This window comes from Cheilinus undulatus, linkage group 5 (genome assembly GCF_018320785.1).
Source record: "Cheilinus undulatus linkage group 5, ASM1832078v1, whole genome shotgun sequence".
Taxonomy (NCBI): domain Eukaryota; kingdom Metazoa; phylum Chordata; class Actinopteri; order Labriformes; family Labridae; genus Cheilinus; species Cheilinus undulatus.
In genome coordinates this window covers 15,066,637-15,083,333 of record NC_054869.1, presented here as the reverse complement: position 1 = coordinate 15,083,333, position 16,697 = coordinate 15,066,637, and the positions used below count along the sequence as shown (strand labels likewise).

The 16,697-nt window shown below is 40.2% G+C and overlaps 1 protein-coding gene across 1 annotated transcript in view; it reads left to right on the top strand.

The window, feature by feature from the left end:
• Positions 1 to 273: 273 nt before the first annotated feature.
• Positions 274 to 16,697, top strand: part of pdlim2 (PDZ and LIM domain 2 (mystique)) — a 62,517-nt gene continuing 46,093 nt past the window's right edge. The window contains exon 1 of the mRNA XM_041788645.1: positions 274 to 604. The gene's annotated coding sequence lies outside the window, so the exon portion shown is untranslated. The remainder of the gene's footprint in view (positions 605 to 16,697) is intronic.

The window sequence follows — 16,697 nt, the reverse complement described above, 5'->3', positions numbered from 1 at the left end:
GCTCAATATTCGCAGCTATAATACCTGATGACTAACTTCAATAATGGTCAAATTGGACGGTCATGGCAGGGGGGTAAGTCCCGTTGAGGCTATGGTTTGTATTGCTGTACTTCGCGCCGTCAGCAGGTGGCGCGCGGACCCTGAAACTGATTCAACGCGGCTTCAGATAAATGGCTCAATTATAACTGCTGCACCCTCCTCTCATCTCCTCCCACCTCCTCTGATGCACGCGACACGCCCCGTACTGCTGCCTCTGTCAAAAGCCTTTATTTTGGTAATAGCACATGGCACCGCGAGCTTCATATCGGTGAAACTTCTGCGCGCGCAGCCACAGGTGGTGTTCAAGCGTGCCACTTAAACATCTGAAACAACACGGGACAGAGAGGGGGGGGACTACCAGCTCTTCATTATCGCTTCAAGGCTCCTAACTTGGCTAACGGGGGGCAGAACGTTTATTTTTCCTTAGTTTTTGTACATTTTAGCGGTTTTTGTTTGAGGTGAACTACGTTGACCTGTGGACTCCTGGGTGTTCAGCGTTTTGTCGAGGAGCGCGAGACATTCAACAGGTGGAGAAGACCCTAATACTCAACCTGTACTCACCTTAGTAAGTAAAATGCGTTATTTGAACGTCCATGAAGCCTCTTTGCTCGCATAAATTAGTTTACACTTCATCATAACTCTTATGGGTTATGTGTTAGACATTCCTTTTGCTCTTGTTGTGTCCTAATCTCATAAATCTGTTTGAAAGTGATATGTTCTGTTGTTTTATTGGAGGAAATTAGATTTATTAAAGGTTTATTATAGTTTGTAAACCCCAGAGACTCATAACTGTTCGTATGAAGTGTGGGAACTTCAGAGCAGGCGGTGAAGCTTTGTTAAATTATGATTGATGCCAAGTATGTGAGTAGTTAAAGTGTGCAGCACCCTCATATGAGCTGTTTTGGCTAACGATGCATGTATAAATGGAAATGGAAAGTCAGAATAGCTCACTATAGAGACTCCCAGCCCACACAGTGAGCTTGTTTCCACCCTGACTATGTATTTTTATTGAGGAGAGCAGGTATTTTTGCACACTGAGCTGTCAGGGTGATTTGTGGAGGGGCTGAACCAGGTGCAACCTCAGGAAGCATTTAGTCAGTATTTCTGTCACATTGGTGGTCAGGCTGTTATCTCTCTCCTCCTCTTGAAGGAGGATGAGTCTGAATCAACAGGTCCAAAATACTTCCATACATGTTCACCCTGATTTTTTAACGTGAATAAAACAATTTTAATCAACAGTGGCATCAAGAAGTAACGAAACAAAACAAAAACTGCCTCTGGTCCATAAGACGTAATCTTTGCCTTTGGAATTAATCCATTAAAATGTGTCTAATCAGATATCCTAATACACTTCAGCACTCTCCACAGCCAAAGTAAGTAGCTGGCTGTAATTAATTGAGCAACTGGCTGTTTGGCTGGCAGCTAGCACTTATGAAAAGCCCTGAAAAAGGCACCAAAGAAAGCCACCAAAAAAGGCATTTTGTCAAATTTTATCCACTTACAGGGCACCAAAGAAAGCATTTTGATTATTGAAATAAAACTAAAATGTTCAGGAAAGTGTGTTGCAAGGAAAAAAGGAGCTGGCTGTAATTAAGTGAGCAGCTGGATGTTTGGCAGACAGCTGACAAAGTCCAGTATAAATAGTCAGTGTTTTGGTGCTGGTAAACTTTTGCCAAAGTTTTTTAATAGATCAGAAATTGTGCACAAGTTTGCCTGCAGTTGTTACTAACTGAAAACAGGAAAATTACCCATTTACCCTCGCTACTATTCATACAATGTCTTGGATTCATTTAAGCCTAGTGGCAGCTCTTCCTGTTGCTGATTCAATCAAACGTTCATTGATAGGTAGATCTGGCTTGCGAGCTCAGCAGGTGGGAAAGCACTTAAAGGTGTTTCTCAAAGTTCATGTATGGTCCAGAACGGTCCCAGTGAGACCCCATGGCCTGCTGTTTGTGTACCTTCCCCATTGTGATTCCCTTTCATGTACCTACTCCTAGCCCTCCTCTCACTTCATGTTGTGTTCATTTCCTGACAGTTTCCCTCATTTTTTTAAGAGAAAGCACTTTGGTTCCTTAGATAGACTAGTCCTCAAACCATCAAGAAACCAAACCAGACCGCTGTAATTTTGAAGAGAGCGAGGCGGTGGACTTTTCAAGAAAAAAAGGGAAAACCAAGCCCGTTACTTTCAAAGTCACGGAGGAATTTATTTCGTTTGTTTTACACTTGCACTGAGGTTTTAACTGAAGCACATTTCAGCCCAGTTTCACAAAATACCACTCTGTTGTTTTCTTACTGAGCTCAGCAGGCTAAAACAGGCTGCTGTGATGAGCATGTGCACGGTTATGCAGGAAGCCAGAACGTCTGTTATGTCTGAGTGATGAAGTGTGCTTTTGGCTCTTGTTTTAAGAGTTTGTTTTACAGTTTCAGCTCAAGTAGAGGCGTCACAGGAGGCTTCTGCTCTTCATGAAGTTTATCAGGAACTAGGGATGCTACTTTTAAACTTATTTGATACTGATAAAAATTCAAACAGTTGACACTTTTTTAAAAGTCTTAAATTTGACAGCCTTTTTGGAAACAACAGATGGTGGGTGTGATGATGTATCAGACTTTCAGAAAAGTAGTTCCTAACGAACCAGCTTCTTAAAGGACCACATTGTTTTGCTGCAGGTACGTACTCAAAGAGCGTGCATTGTACTTAACAAAGGGCTGTTCGGTGTCTTTTTTGCGACGAACCGCTAATGGTGCATGCATGCAGAGGATGTGGTTAACTGGCCTGATTTGCTGAGCAGCACAGAGAGCAGTCAGTGCAGTGTGAACAGCAGAAACATGATCTCCTCATCAGGATGGTGCAGAGGTGGAGCTGGTACTGTAGTGACTCGGCCCGTGTCAAACTTAGATTTACAATCAAGCCCACTGTTGCAAAAATGCAGCAACACTGTACATTTGTAATCTGAGAAATTGCCTCTTAGAGTAGAAATGATTATGTAACAGTACAGTACAGGAATCAACAGAGATGCTTCACAGCCATTTATTTTCATGTGCTGATCCCTAGAATATAATATTGAATGAAGAAAGTAACCTTCTGACAGTGGTGGGACTGAAAAATATTAAGAGAAAAATACTAAATACGATTCATGGCTTTGACAAACATCACACTCTCTGCTACAGACAAACTGAAGCCGTTTGTTATTGTCATTCAATTATTTATCTTTAACCTGTGTTCTTCTTTGTTATAGAACATTTTGGTGCATTGACTGGCATATCTTCCACCAGATTTCAGGCAGTAATGTTGACTGATACTTACAACAGTAAGGGTGGAGTTTTGGTATTGGCAGAAATGCACACCCTGATAGCAGAGGCCCTCACCATCCATCAGCTAATCCCATTCATATGCAGTCATACACTTTCAAACGTCAGTGATGCATTTAAGGTTCAGTGTCTTCCGCAAGGACACTTTGGCATGTCACTACAGGAACAGAAACCCCCAAACTTGTTGAGAGATGAGAAACTGTACCAGTCTGACTGATGGCAAACTTAGCAGATCAGCTAGAAACCCCCTGTTAACTTATCTATAACTTAACTATATCTTATCTGCATAAGTGAGGGTTTTATGGTTTAACTTCTAAGGTGTCTTTGATTGAGGACTTCTGAGGTTAACTGAGCTTGTTATAGAACAGTATAACCGTGGACCCTGAACAATCATACAGTTAAATAGCTAAACTCAGAAACAAGCTGAGCTTACATTAGTCCAGTCCAGACATGCAGTAAGAACCGGGCAGTACATACACAGATATTTAGAGCAGAAACTATTTTAGAGGTTGTTTTACCTTTTTTTAATTATCTTTTAAAAATACATTTAGAAAATACGTGACTGATACTGTGGCAGATAATATAAAAGTCCTAACACTTTGTAATTTCTTGTTTTATAAGGCTGTTGGCATTAATGCATTTATCAAAGTTGTTAAGGTCCATGATTATTGCATCAATCCTTTTAATTGCGATTAATCTCATGCATTATTATCCCTTCCATTACACTTTAGTTTAGCCACTGCATTGTCTCCCTGCAGCCACAGTGATGCAAAAGTAGTCCACCAGTGCTCCTTAATGTCTCATTTCATGAAAAAAATCCACAGTCACCTCAGTGGACAAGTCAAAAGTCATCTGCATGTATTATCAAATAATAAATGGAGTTCCTTTTTTATAGTTAGCTCCATGTCATAATCTTTGATCTAACCAAAGTTTCTTATATTCTTTCAAAATAAAAGCACATGCAAACATCCACCCATCCATCCGTTTTCCATACCAGTTATCCTGTTTGGGGTGGTGGAGTTGCTGAAGCCTATCCCAGCTGTCATTGGGCGAGAGGCGGGGTACGATGCGCAGGATGTATAAAATGACTATATCGCAAACATCGAGTATAAATTATGTAGACGTTTTCAGCCATCAGCGTTCATTTCTTGATGGAGTTTTGCTTCTCCCATTGTTCCTGAACGCATCTCTAACAGCAGAGAGCTCTCTCTCTCCCTGCCCATCCAGAAAACTCTCCTCCACACATGCGCACTTTTGTATCAGGGCGAGAGAAGCAAGGGAGAAGAAGGTAAACAAAGCAGCGTGGTGAGTTAGCGGCAGCAGTAACACAACACATCGCTAAAGGCATGAGCCCAGTGTTGTTGAAAAGCCAGGATTTAAAAATCTCATAAAGACACTTAACCCAGAATAAGAGATTTGCCTGGGTGCACACATTTTGTTGAAAAGTCATACATGTCAGAGAGAAGACGGCCCAACAGCGGGTCTAATGTGATCCACTACTCCACAACTACGGAGCCTTATCCCAGTCTAACAGCTCTAAACACTGACAACACAGTGAATAAGGTCTAAAGACGCTCCCGTGCTATGAACTTGTCAGAAACTGCTCCAGCGTTCATCAGCACAGATAACAGACTAATGTAATCACAGCTGTGAGCCTGAATGGAGGACTAGACTGCAGGGTTTTGGCCTTCGGCTGCATGCAGGATTGGTGAATTTTGTGTAGGTTTGCTTCACCCTTAATGAGGAAAATGATCATTTTATAATCAGCAATAGTAAACATAACAGAAAACATTTCAGGACTGTCTATACAATATAAAATACCGAGCATTTCATGATTTATGTTTGTTTGATTTATTGGTAAAAGATTGAATGAAGTCCTTCTCAAAATAAAACTGCTGAATTTGACTTTATATTGATTTTTACCCTTTCTGAATACAATTTTATTTAAAAACCAATAGAACAGTCTATTTTAATCACCAAACTAGTGTAATTTGGGGCTGAATTAAACATTATACAGCCACTTAGAGGAAATTTCAAAATATTGCGATATATATCGTGTACCAGGATATAGCAAAAATATATCAGGATATACCTACGACCAATTTTAGAGTTGCCAATTTACCTAAAAAGCATGTTTTTGGTGGTGGGAGAAAGCCGGAGTACCCAGAGAGACCCCACGCGTGCGCAGGGACAACATGCAAACTCCGCACATAGAGACCCTGACCAGAAAGCGAACCAGGAACCTTCTTGAGGGGAAGCAACAGTGCTAACTCCTGCACCGCCATGGGGCCCACACGCAAACAATTACCCTTAATTTAAGACCATACAAAAATCCAAAACGAAACTAAACCAATTTGGAATTTAACATAAGAGAAATGCTGAGATGAGTCATGATTAAAATATTAGTAGTTTGACAGCCCTATTAAAAACTGCAGGTACAGAAATACAGTGTTTTTGGGACTTTTAAATGGTGTTCAACAGTTCGTACTCTAGTTATTTAACCAAATTTTGAAAGATGTGGTAGAAAAATGTGTCAAAGTATTATGACCTTAAATCAAACTGGCATCATTATCACATTTCCTGCTGTAATAAATATCAACCTTGAGCAGTGTTAATGTGGTGATCATACTTTTCTCTCGCCCATCCTTTTTAACAGTCGTGGGATTTTGTTACAGCATGTTGTCCTTCGGGAACGTGCATCGTAAAGTCTTCTCCCAGAAAAGGGAGGAACCACAAAAATTACAGGTAATTTTCTGCGTGTAATTATGTCGATGACACATAAGCGTTTAGCGATTTAAATATATAATGGTACATAAAGTTATTAACCAATGCCTCTTTTGACATCATATGTTGTTGTTTAATACGTTTTCGTCTCCCTGGAGACTGCAGCCCTATCTGACCATATGGGTGTGATTTGGAGAATACTTTGAATGTTATTTCACTGTACTCAGTCCAGGGAGAGGCTTGTGTCTGCATTCTTCTCCTTTTTATTCAGAGGGTGTGTGTGTCCAGGTAGGTGTCGACCTGCCAGGGCGCTGCGTGACACACAGGGCAGTCGTCAGCAGACAGCATCTCTTGCTGAGGGCAGCGGAAAGTTCACCCTGGTGTGTATGGCCACCAACGAGAGCCCTGACAGGTGTGATTCACGCCAGGAATATTCCCCTACAGCCACAATTGTTCATCTGAGAGCGTGTGTGTCTCATTCGCATCAAAGCTTCCAGCTCAGTGTTTTTAAGTCTGTTTTATTCATCAGGCCGTCCTCTAGTGTTAGCACTGGAGAGTCTGTGCTTGTTCAGTTCAGTGCAGTGGGTTTTGGCCCAGAGTTCAAGGAGAAGACAAACAGTCTGAGTTAAGATTTGCTGATTCAAAGGTGAAGACTCGGTGCTCAGGTGTGGCAGCCAGACGTTTAATATATTTAATACAGAGGGTTTAAATATCTCTTTGCTTTCTCAATCTAATCCCCTTCATTGTTCATGAGTATTTAACCTCTAGTGCAGTACATGTGTTTCCCAAATGCTTCATTCCTTGAAATAAATGAGATGTGAAGTCTTCGTGTATCTTTGAACCTTATGAGGGTAATGGTTTTAGTATTGAGTAATGATACAGCAAAATAATGTCCTGTGTCCTGTAATACAGTTATGAAATCACTGATGCCAAATACTGATATTTTGATGTAAAAAAAATATGGTGAGTGGCCAGTTTGACTTGCAAAATCACCATTTCATGGCTCTTCATGCTGGCGCTTATGACACTAATAAGAGTAGCAAGAATAAAAGTTAGTCCCCCAAAAGAAGAAGATATTTATCTAAAGTGGAAGAGTGGTTTAGATTTGTTACGATGCCAGAATTTTATATGGTACATACCCCAGTTAAATTTGGGAAAGATTTGGTGATATTAAAAAGTGGATATCGCCCAGTCCTACTTGTTACCATTGCAGTTCTTAGAATATTTCTTTTTCATCAGATGTTCCTCACCACTACTCTTCAGCTAGCAAAGCTGACCACTACATTAGTGGTTGTCAACTGGTGGGTTGAGACCCAAAAGTGGGTCACAGAGCAGTTTTTAGTGGGTTGCAACTAGGTGTCAAAAAAAATGGTGGCAAAAGTCCTGAAGTTCCTATTTGACATGCATTGATACCTTTTATATTACCCTGTTTTACTGTGAATTTTGGTCAATTGAAATGTTTGATCAATATGTCAATTAATTTATCTCCTCATCTTGCAGTAAATGGCTACTTTTCCCATGATAATGGAGTAATTTCATTAGTTCTCTGACAAATTTGAAAAATTGGCACTTACTGATGAGGAAAGAGGGTATAAAATCTGTCAATTTTGTCCCTTTTCTTTTTTATATCAGGTGTTTTGGTCTTATCATGCTTTAAAATTCAACATACTTAATAAACTAATCATGCATAGTTGAAATTTTTTTGGAAACTTAGGTCGCGATCAGTCCTAAGACAGACTGGTGGGTCCTGAGGCCGGACCAGTTGAGAACCACTGCTCTACCTGTGTCCTCCTCGCTTATATTAAGATATCACTAAACTGCAGACATGGCCTCAACTTTAACTCCCTATTTACATAATGTTAGGCTAATGTGATACTGTAAAAATGGTTCTGAGTCCACTATTTGCAGAATGAGTATGAGTACTTAGGCTTGGTATTGGCTCCGATACCTGATACTGTTATTGTTTTTGGTGCATCCCTGTCAAAAAGTGTTGCTAACTCCTGCACTCTATTTGCATTGTACACAAATGTCAGCAATGTGCCCATATTCAAGCATTTATTTCCCTTATGAAGTCAATGTAGTATTTTGAAGTTTTGGTACTTTTCAATAGTATTGCCCGTTACATAGCAAAGGTTGTTAAAACATGGAATTGAAAAAGTATCAAAGCTTTAACATTTTGACAGCTTATTGTGAGGAAAGGAGGTCAAAAGATGTGCAGTCAATCAGAGGTGAAATAGATGCAAGTATCAGTTCAGTCAGGACCACTGTGTCAAGAAACATGATTTGTGGTTATAAATATTTTTCTTTATTAGCAGTTGTCGATTAGCACTTACTGCCGTCATTGATATCTGGCGGTGTGGCTGTTCTTGGTTCCCCCTGCCTTTCCAATCGCCTATGTGGAAGGCTTGAAGCAGGAACAGCACGCATCCCTGCCTTTCCTGTGCCATAAGGAAAGCCTGAGGGAGCGAGAGAAGCAGCAAAAAACCCAGAGCAGAGCAGGCGTCAGTAACAACAGAATGACATTTATTAAGTTGGAAGCAGAATAAAGGAGGAGCTGGGGTGGAGGAGGGTTGCAAAGAAGCAGCTTACAGTGGGAGCACCAAAGCATAGCCAGGCTAGAGCAGTTTAAAAGTGGAAACATGAGTGCAATAAGCCAATATTGGGTTTAGAAGCAAATCAGCTGGCTGTCATCTTATGAGGGCTTACATGGGATCAGCTGATATCAATTATATGGTAGGGCTTGACTCCGTGGCTTGCCTGAACTAACACTATATGCTCAATTAAATGAATAAATTCAGCCGTTTCCCTTTTAAGGGACATTTTAAATTTTTCAGATTTCCTGATGTATCATTTATTATTGACTTGCAATATATCCATTATTGTAGAATTGCTGTTGTTATTTGTTAACTGGGGCATGAACCCTAAATCGTATTAGGATGCATGATATTGCTGATAATATCCAATATGCTGATATATTCAAATTCATTTCAGCCAAAACGATACAGATATTGATACATTCAAATTATATTTTAATTGTATGAAAGAGTCTCTTTTGCAAAGAGAGGCTGAGTCAGGTGAGGGAGGAGCGAGGAAGTAGACAGTCTGGTAGTTGTTTTTCATCACATCCTTGTGTCATTATATCGGCTTATTCCCTCCGTAAGTTTCATTGTGTAGTGTGCACGTTTGATGTTTCGTCGTTACACTTAGCTCTTCCACTTGAAGCATTTTCTCAAGCCTATAATCCAAACTAATGTAATGCTTGACATGTGTACAGGTTGCTATAGTCGTGTTGTGGTGACACGCTGATCAAAGTTAATGACTCATAAAAGGTGTGTCACTGTTGTGTTTGCTGCACTCAAGCAAATTACACATACGCACATGCAGAGTTTCAGGATTGTGTTTGCAGGTTTCAGTTAATCATCCTAAAATATGTGTAACTGCACGTTAGGGTGAATGTGCCCGATTAAAGCTTGTACATCAGTTAGGTGTGACTGTTTCTCTACATTCCTCCGTCTAAATGACACCAAGGTTCACCACCTTAACCACCAGTGAGGTAAAATCAGGCTTGTGCTGCATTACTATGTTTACTCAGCTCTAGAGATGAATAAATCTGCAGATACACCCACGTTAAGTGAGCTAAAACAGTACCAAAGTTAGATTTATTTTGGTCTGATAGAGACATTTTTTCAAGCTCTGCCATACTGAGCTAAGAGAGGTTCATATACAGTGTCATCTTTTTTTTTATTAGGTCATAGAGTCACTTTAAAAAGCAGTGATCATACATGCCACATCTGCTTTATAGCTTCACCAAACTCGATGCAAATCTACATGACCATCTGTTTTTGACACAACAGTAATCAGTCCTTTAGTTTTTGCTCTGAGTCCAAAATGTGTTATTGAAAACCTTTTCTAATGAAAGCCCTGGGGCTGTCTGCATGTTGAAGCAGCGTGTCATGAATCCAGTGTTTGGAAAGGCCTGTTCTTCCCCTTCATACCTCTACCGTCTCTCTCGCCTGTAGGGATGATCTCTCATAAAGGTGACAAGTGCCAAAAGGCCTTCAACATATAGAATATCTACATGAAAGGCTTGAACTTTGAATCCAGAGTAGGGTTGTCACGATACCAGATTTTTAAACTTTGATGTAATTCTAGTATAAATAATGATGTCAGTGCCTGTTTTGATACCATGACTACAAAAATAATCCTAGGCAGTCACAATCGGGTGTTTTGTCTTTTAATTAGCAGGATTCTCAGATGAACTTGTCTAAATTGCCCTTGCAGCTTTTCAATTCTGAAGCATAGCCGGTGTTTTTGTTAGTGTGTAGTTGTCTGTTAGCTCTGCAGGATCCCGCATTCGCTCACCCAGCTGATTTCTGCTCTTTATTCTTGTACGGTGAGCACTGCAACTCTGACTTTTTCCCAGTTGATTCTGGGGTGAGGCAAGGGTGCGTCTTGGCTCCTGTGCTCTTTAGTACTTGTATGGACTGGATAATGAGATGGGTGAAAGAGGCAGCAAACTGTGGAGTGTTGTTTGGTGACACTGATCTGGACTTTTCTGGTGATGCTGTGATGCTTGAGGAGACTGTAGATGTCCTTGTAGGGATTTTAACTTGCTGAGTGAGGAGGCCAAAAAAAAGGTCCAGGCATTTGGGAGAGGCTTTGGATGCTGCTATCGAATCTGGATCTGTGGATGGTGAGTGTGGACGTTGTGGAGCAGTTCACTGACCTTGGCAGTGTAATCCATTAATCCCCTGACTGTGAGGCTGAGATCAAGAGCAGACTTGGACTCATGCATGGGGTGATGAGTTTGCTGGGCAAGACGGTGTAGCACTCCAGGTATCTTAGCATCTGAACAAAAGTCAGTCTTTCAGTCCTTGGTCCTCCCGGTCTTACTCTACTCTTGTGAGGCCTGGGTGCTGACTGATGGCCAGAGGTGCCAGCTGGGGTCCTTTGTGATGAGATCTCTTCGACGTATTCATTAGTATTGTTGGCTAGACCATGTGTCTTAAGCTGACGTGCTCAGGTGAGGGGGGATGGGAAGGGTCAGCTGCTGGATATGGTAACAGCAGCAGTGCTTTTACGGGCACCTGAGCTTTACCAGGCCTGATCCAGCTCACTGCATACTGGGTGCCCAGGACCTGGTGGGCGTACTGTGTGTTGTGGAGGAGCCATCTATGAGGATAACTGAATAGATGGGGCATGGGCCTGGCGCAGGCCTGGATGATGGCCATCAGGATACCAGATCAGTACAGCACCAAGGTTGAACCGGCACATGCTCCCATGACCTGAGTTTGTCCGGCAGCTTTTGATGGATTTATTATTCTCCTTCACAACTGTCAAATTAAAGAGACATAGTGGTTTTTTTTTAGTTTTGGTACTTTTTGGTACGTAGATAATCAAGATTTCTGATGATATTTAAAACTGATATTTTGGCTGTGAGTACAAACAGACCTACGCCATTAAGGTCTTTCTTCTTTGAAGTTTTAGGTCTGAAATACATATTCTAATACAGGTATCAATATTGGCATCGGCTAAAATTAATCTGTAAATATCAGCATGTTGGATATCGGCAAAAAATCCAATATTGTGTATCCCTACTTTTTGGTACTGTTAATAATTAAGACAACAGAGATTATTATATAGTTTAAAATACATGGTATTGAAAATATTTAAGTATCTGCAATTTTGATAACCTTACCCCAGAGGATGAAAAATACCTCGGCAGAAAATAAAGTCTGAGATCAAGTTCTTGACGTCTCACTGATCCCTCTTCCCCGACCTTAGCATTATGTTCAGATTAACATCACTGCAATTTGGTCTTTGAACATCACAAATCTTGCAGTTTTGCAAATGTAATGAATACTGTCACTAACATTTTATTTGATGTTATGGATTTGTGATTACTCGACATCCATTTAGGTTGGTAAACTCCCAACTGAACCTCTCTGATGAGGTACTGATAATATTTTCCTAGGACCCTCTCCAATCACACAAATGAAAATACGTGGAGATGCAGTGATTGTAGAAATCAGGGGCGATATATATGTTTAAAATAACAAGCTGATGGCTAATACCAATGCAGATGTTTTTTCATAAGACCTTTTGGTGTAACATTTCCACTATGCCAACATTTTGTCTAATGTTTAACCATAAAATCAGGGCAGAGTTTGTACAGCAAGTCATATGTGATGCTCAATGATAACATAATCTTCTCTTTATCAGCTGTTAGGTGTGCTAAATGCATATCAAAGCATTCAATTGATAAGACACAACAGATAAACATCATTTGATTGATTTGTAAAGTCCCTGTGCATCTCTAGAAATACTCCTTAGTAGGCATACCTTCTTATAATTTGTGCAATATTTCTTTACAAATAATTTGGTTGACAATTGGTGAAAACTCGTTGCATTTTTTTAACCCTAAGTAGCAGGGATGCACCAATACAGATGCCAGCAACATGCCCAAGTACTCAAACTTTATTCTTAAATCAACAGAGATGCCGTACTCTGTATCATTTTTCAGCCTCCTTATTTGAACGGCAGGGCAAAGTTGGAGCTTTGTCTGTAGTCTTGTGAGTACCATTAGACTAAACACATGTTTACAAACATAAATGAAGATGATAAAAGTAGAGTACACTGCAAACTATGAACTGCTAAATTGTCAAGAGAATGGATGAGGAACATCTAAAAACAGACTTTCACAATAGTTTTAAGAGCTGTTATGGTGTTATCAAGTTTTCAGTATTTTTACCTTACATCAGTAAGAACCCAAACATAACTTCTTGGTCTAAAATTGTGGTATTGGTGCATTCCTACCAAGTAATTTCGGATCATCTGAACTTCAGTCATATAGCCAAACACTAGTGAACTGTCATAAAATAGTTGCTAAATGTTTTTCAGATTATTTATATGACTAATTAAACTTGCAGTATTTTCAGAGCTACAATATAGTATAAACATGTTTACTCACTTTATAGCCACTTTATAGCCTAAAGTATTTACTGTAAGTCAGTCAGCACTTCTTACTTTATAACCAGAGCATGCTGACAGATTTGTAGCAGCATTTTATATTAGACAAGTAGTAGCTGTAGTTTGATTTAGCCAAAAGAAAATAAAAAACTCTTCTGAGTGTGATAGATAAACTGTCTGAGAAATTTGGGTACCACCTCTTGTAGCCTGTCAAACTTGACATGTTCCTGAAAGTTGGTATGAAGTGTAGGAATGCTGCGACGCCATGAACATGTCCTTTGTGTTTGTCGGAAGTGAGAGTATTTCACTACACCTATTGTACCTGTTTCATCTCTCACCTCCTCCAGAGCCACTGATGCTGAAGAGTGAGACAGAAATGATTCATAGCTGGAATTTTTCTCTCTGTGTTGGGTGTGTTCAATTGTATTCCCAAATCGGCGTGGCAGCTAGATGTCACCAGAACAGAACTCACCTTTTATGTGCATGGGCAGCTGCCCAAGAGTGCTTTAACTGTGAAAGAACAGGTTTCATCGATGTCTTTTCAGAAGAGCTGAATCAACTGTGGGAATCTGATTTCTGTATGATATTTTTGCTCTACCCTTGTATTCACATGAGCTGCCTTTTGTGACTAGATCTATTTTTAGATGTTTTTTTTGCCATCCATCATCTTTGATTTGTTTTAGAAAAGCATGTAGCTGATCTTGCAGATGACATTGTCAAACTCCTACATACAGTGCCTATAAATATCCCCACAGTGAATGTGTCTCAATTGTCTTGATTGTAGTATAAAGACACCTGTGTCTGGAAGGTCCAGTCACTGGTTTATCAGTTATCCTGGCTACTGTTACACCATGAAGACAAAAGAACACCCCAGGCAACTCAGATAAAAGGTTGTTGAAAAGTTTAAGTCAGGGGATGGATACAAAAAACTTCCGAGGCACTGAACATCCCCTGGATGCTTAGTTAAATCCATGATCGAGAAATGGAGGGAATATGGCACATGTGTAAATCTGCCTAAATCAGGCCACCATTCTCACAAACTGAGTGTCTGTGCAAGAAGGAGACTAGTAAGAGAGGCCACCAAGACACCTATGACTACTCTGATGGAGTTACAAGCTTCAGCAGCTGAGCCGGGAGAGACTCTGAATACAACAACTGTTGACCGAGTTCTTCACTAGTCAAAGCTTCACGGGAGAGTGGCAAAGAGAAAGACAGGGTTGAGGAAAACTCAGATTTTGACTAGAGTTCACCAAAAGGCATGTGGTAGACTCCATGATCAAGTGGAAGAAAGTTCTGTAGCCTGATGAAACCAAAATGGTGCTTTTTGTCCATCAGACCAGACGCTGTGCTTGGGGGGACACCAAACACTGCACATCACCACAAACACACCATCCCTGCTGTGAAGCACGATGGTGGCATGTAAAGGTAGAGGGTAAAATGAATATGGCAAAATATAGGAAAATCCTGGGGGTGAAAACTATTCAGCACTGTATCTGACTTTTTCTCTTACATTTTGTAATGAACGCAAATCCATTCACTCATCAAGTGTTAGTTGTACAATTTTGCAGCTTTAAATTGCAAATTAATGCCACATTGTTTGCCACTGTCTGGTGTTTGTCAGTGCAGCCTGTATCTGCTCTTACCATGGTTGGCCATTACATCAGTGCATCCCTTGTTTTCAGCCACTTTCTGTTTGCAGAGCAGCCCTCAGACCTCGTCAACAGCCAATTAAGCTCAAACCCAGAGCGTGCCACTTCCCCTCACTGCCTTTATGTCTTGTTTGTGAGCTCTGCCGCATACTTTCACTTTGACATTATCCTCCACTCATGTTTTTATGATGCGAACACTGAACATTTATGCAAAGAATTAGCAGGGTGCCAGTGTGATAATGGGTGCTCTTTAGGAGACAACGCAGAGACTTATGGAACTAATTGACACCCCCAAAGGCTGGGAAAGTTTGAGGCGGCTCCTCCCTGTCATTATCACTACTGCACTTATTTCTGGAGGCCACAGCAATTAAGAGAGCCTAATGATGGTGAGCCCAGTAACCCTGCTAATTGGCCCAGACTGGTAATAACTAACCGGGACTGCGCTGCATGTCCCAAACACTTGAGGAATGTGGGGCTGATTAAATGGGATGATGTTTGGGAGGGATTGAGGGAAGCAGCATGGCTGACATCCTAGATCCTCCCTGAGCTTCTCTTCTTTGCTCTTCATACTTAAAGACCATATGATAACTCTATTATGCAATGTTTGTAATTATTGACAGGCTTTTATTACTTTACTTACAGATACTAAGATTATGATTTACATTCCTCTGCCGATCAAAGCATGCATATCTGTCTGCACTCAGTATGATAGTAAACTGTATTTCAGAGTGGTTAGATATTAACCTGTGATTAACAGAAACACTTACAGTGCTTAGAGGTGCAAAATCATGAGGTAAGGCTGTAATTACTCTACAGCGAAAGATAACAGTTGATCTGCAGAGTCTTAAATAATGTCTCTCTTACTCGTGTGTTTGCTCCGGACTAAATGATGCATGAAAAGCAAAGATAAGGGGTTAAAATAGGTCTTGTACTAAAAAAAGTCCAGCTTAATGTCTTTGTTTTGATGGTGTGAAAAACAAACCTAGCCAGCACCATGGTTCTTAAAGAAAACAGTAAATTGATGTCATTTCTAAACATACTTTCACATGTTGATGCAAAACCAAACCATTATTATGTTGTGAGTTCAGCAGTCATTAAGATGCACATTATTTTTAACAGATCCAGACTGTATTTAAGAGATTATGTCACTGTCTGTGTATGCAGCTTTATATCGCTTGTTGTCAGTTGAAATAAATGTGCATTTTCATGGTGTGGGTGCGTGTTTACATTGCACAGGCGTTGAAGTGTTAATAGACCTTAAGTGCTCATCCCATCATCACTCTACGCTACGGAGATCTGTGTCTGCACATGCATTCACACAACAGACAACCTTTTGTGTTACTGTTGAATCACACATTACCGTTGAGCCAAGAAAAACACAGTAGCCTGCTAAACCAACTACTATGAGAACAATATGACATTATTACATCAGTACTACCAGTGTAGCTGCACCTGAAACCATTCTTACTCCACCCAGTCCTGTATTTAAGCAGTATCAGTGGCATTTGTGATACTGCTATAAATATGGCAACAACTGCTGTGGATGATGTAGCTCTGAATGTTCAGTGACTGTGCTGACAAAGCAGCCTCACTATAGAAAATTTAAGGTCTTTTGAAAATGTATTTAGACAGATTTTTCTTTATGCCAAGATTAGGGCTGAACGATTTAGGAAAATAATCTAATTGCTACTTTTTTTCCCCCCAAAATTGCGATTTGATATGCGAATATTCCTTAAGTTCCTCATCTTATGTATTTTCCAACGAACACAGGCAATATATCATCCTATATTATAACCAACACAATGTTAGATTAAACAAGGGCTGAACAATTTTGAAAAAATCTCTAACTGTGGTGATTTTGACTCATATTGCAAATTGGATAGATCATTTTTATGTAATCCTTATATTTAGTCAGAAAAATGTACAAAAATGAAGAAAGTAAGATTTCTTTGTAGATTATTCTAAAAACTTGGTCTTGCATTATATGTTATGCATAACACCTATGCT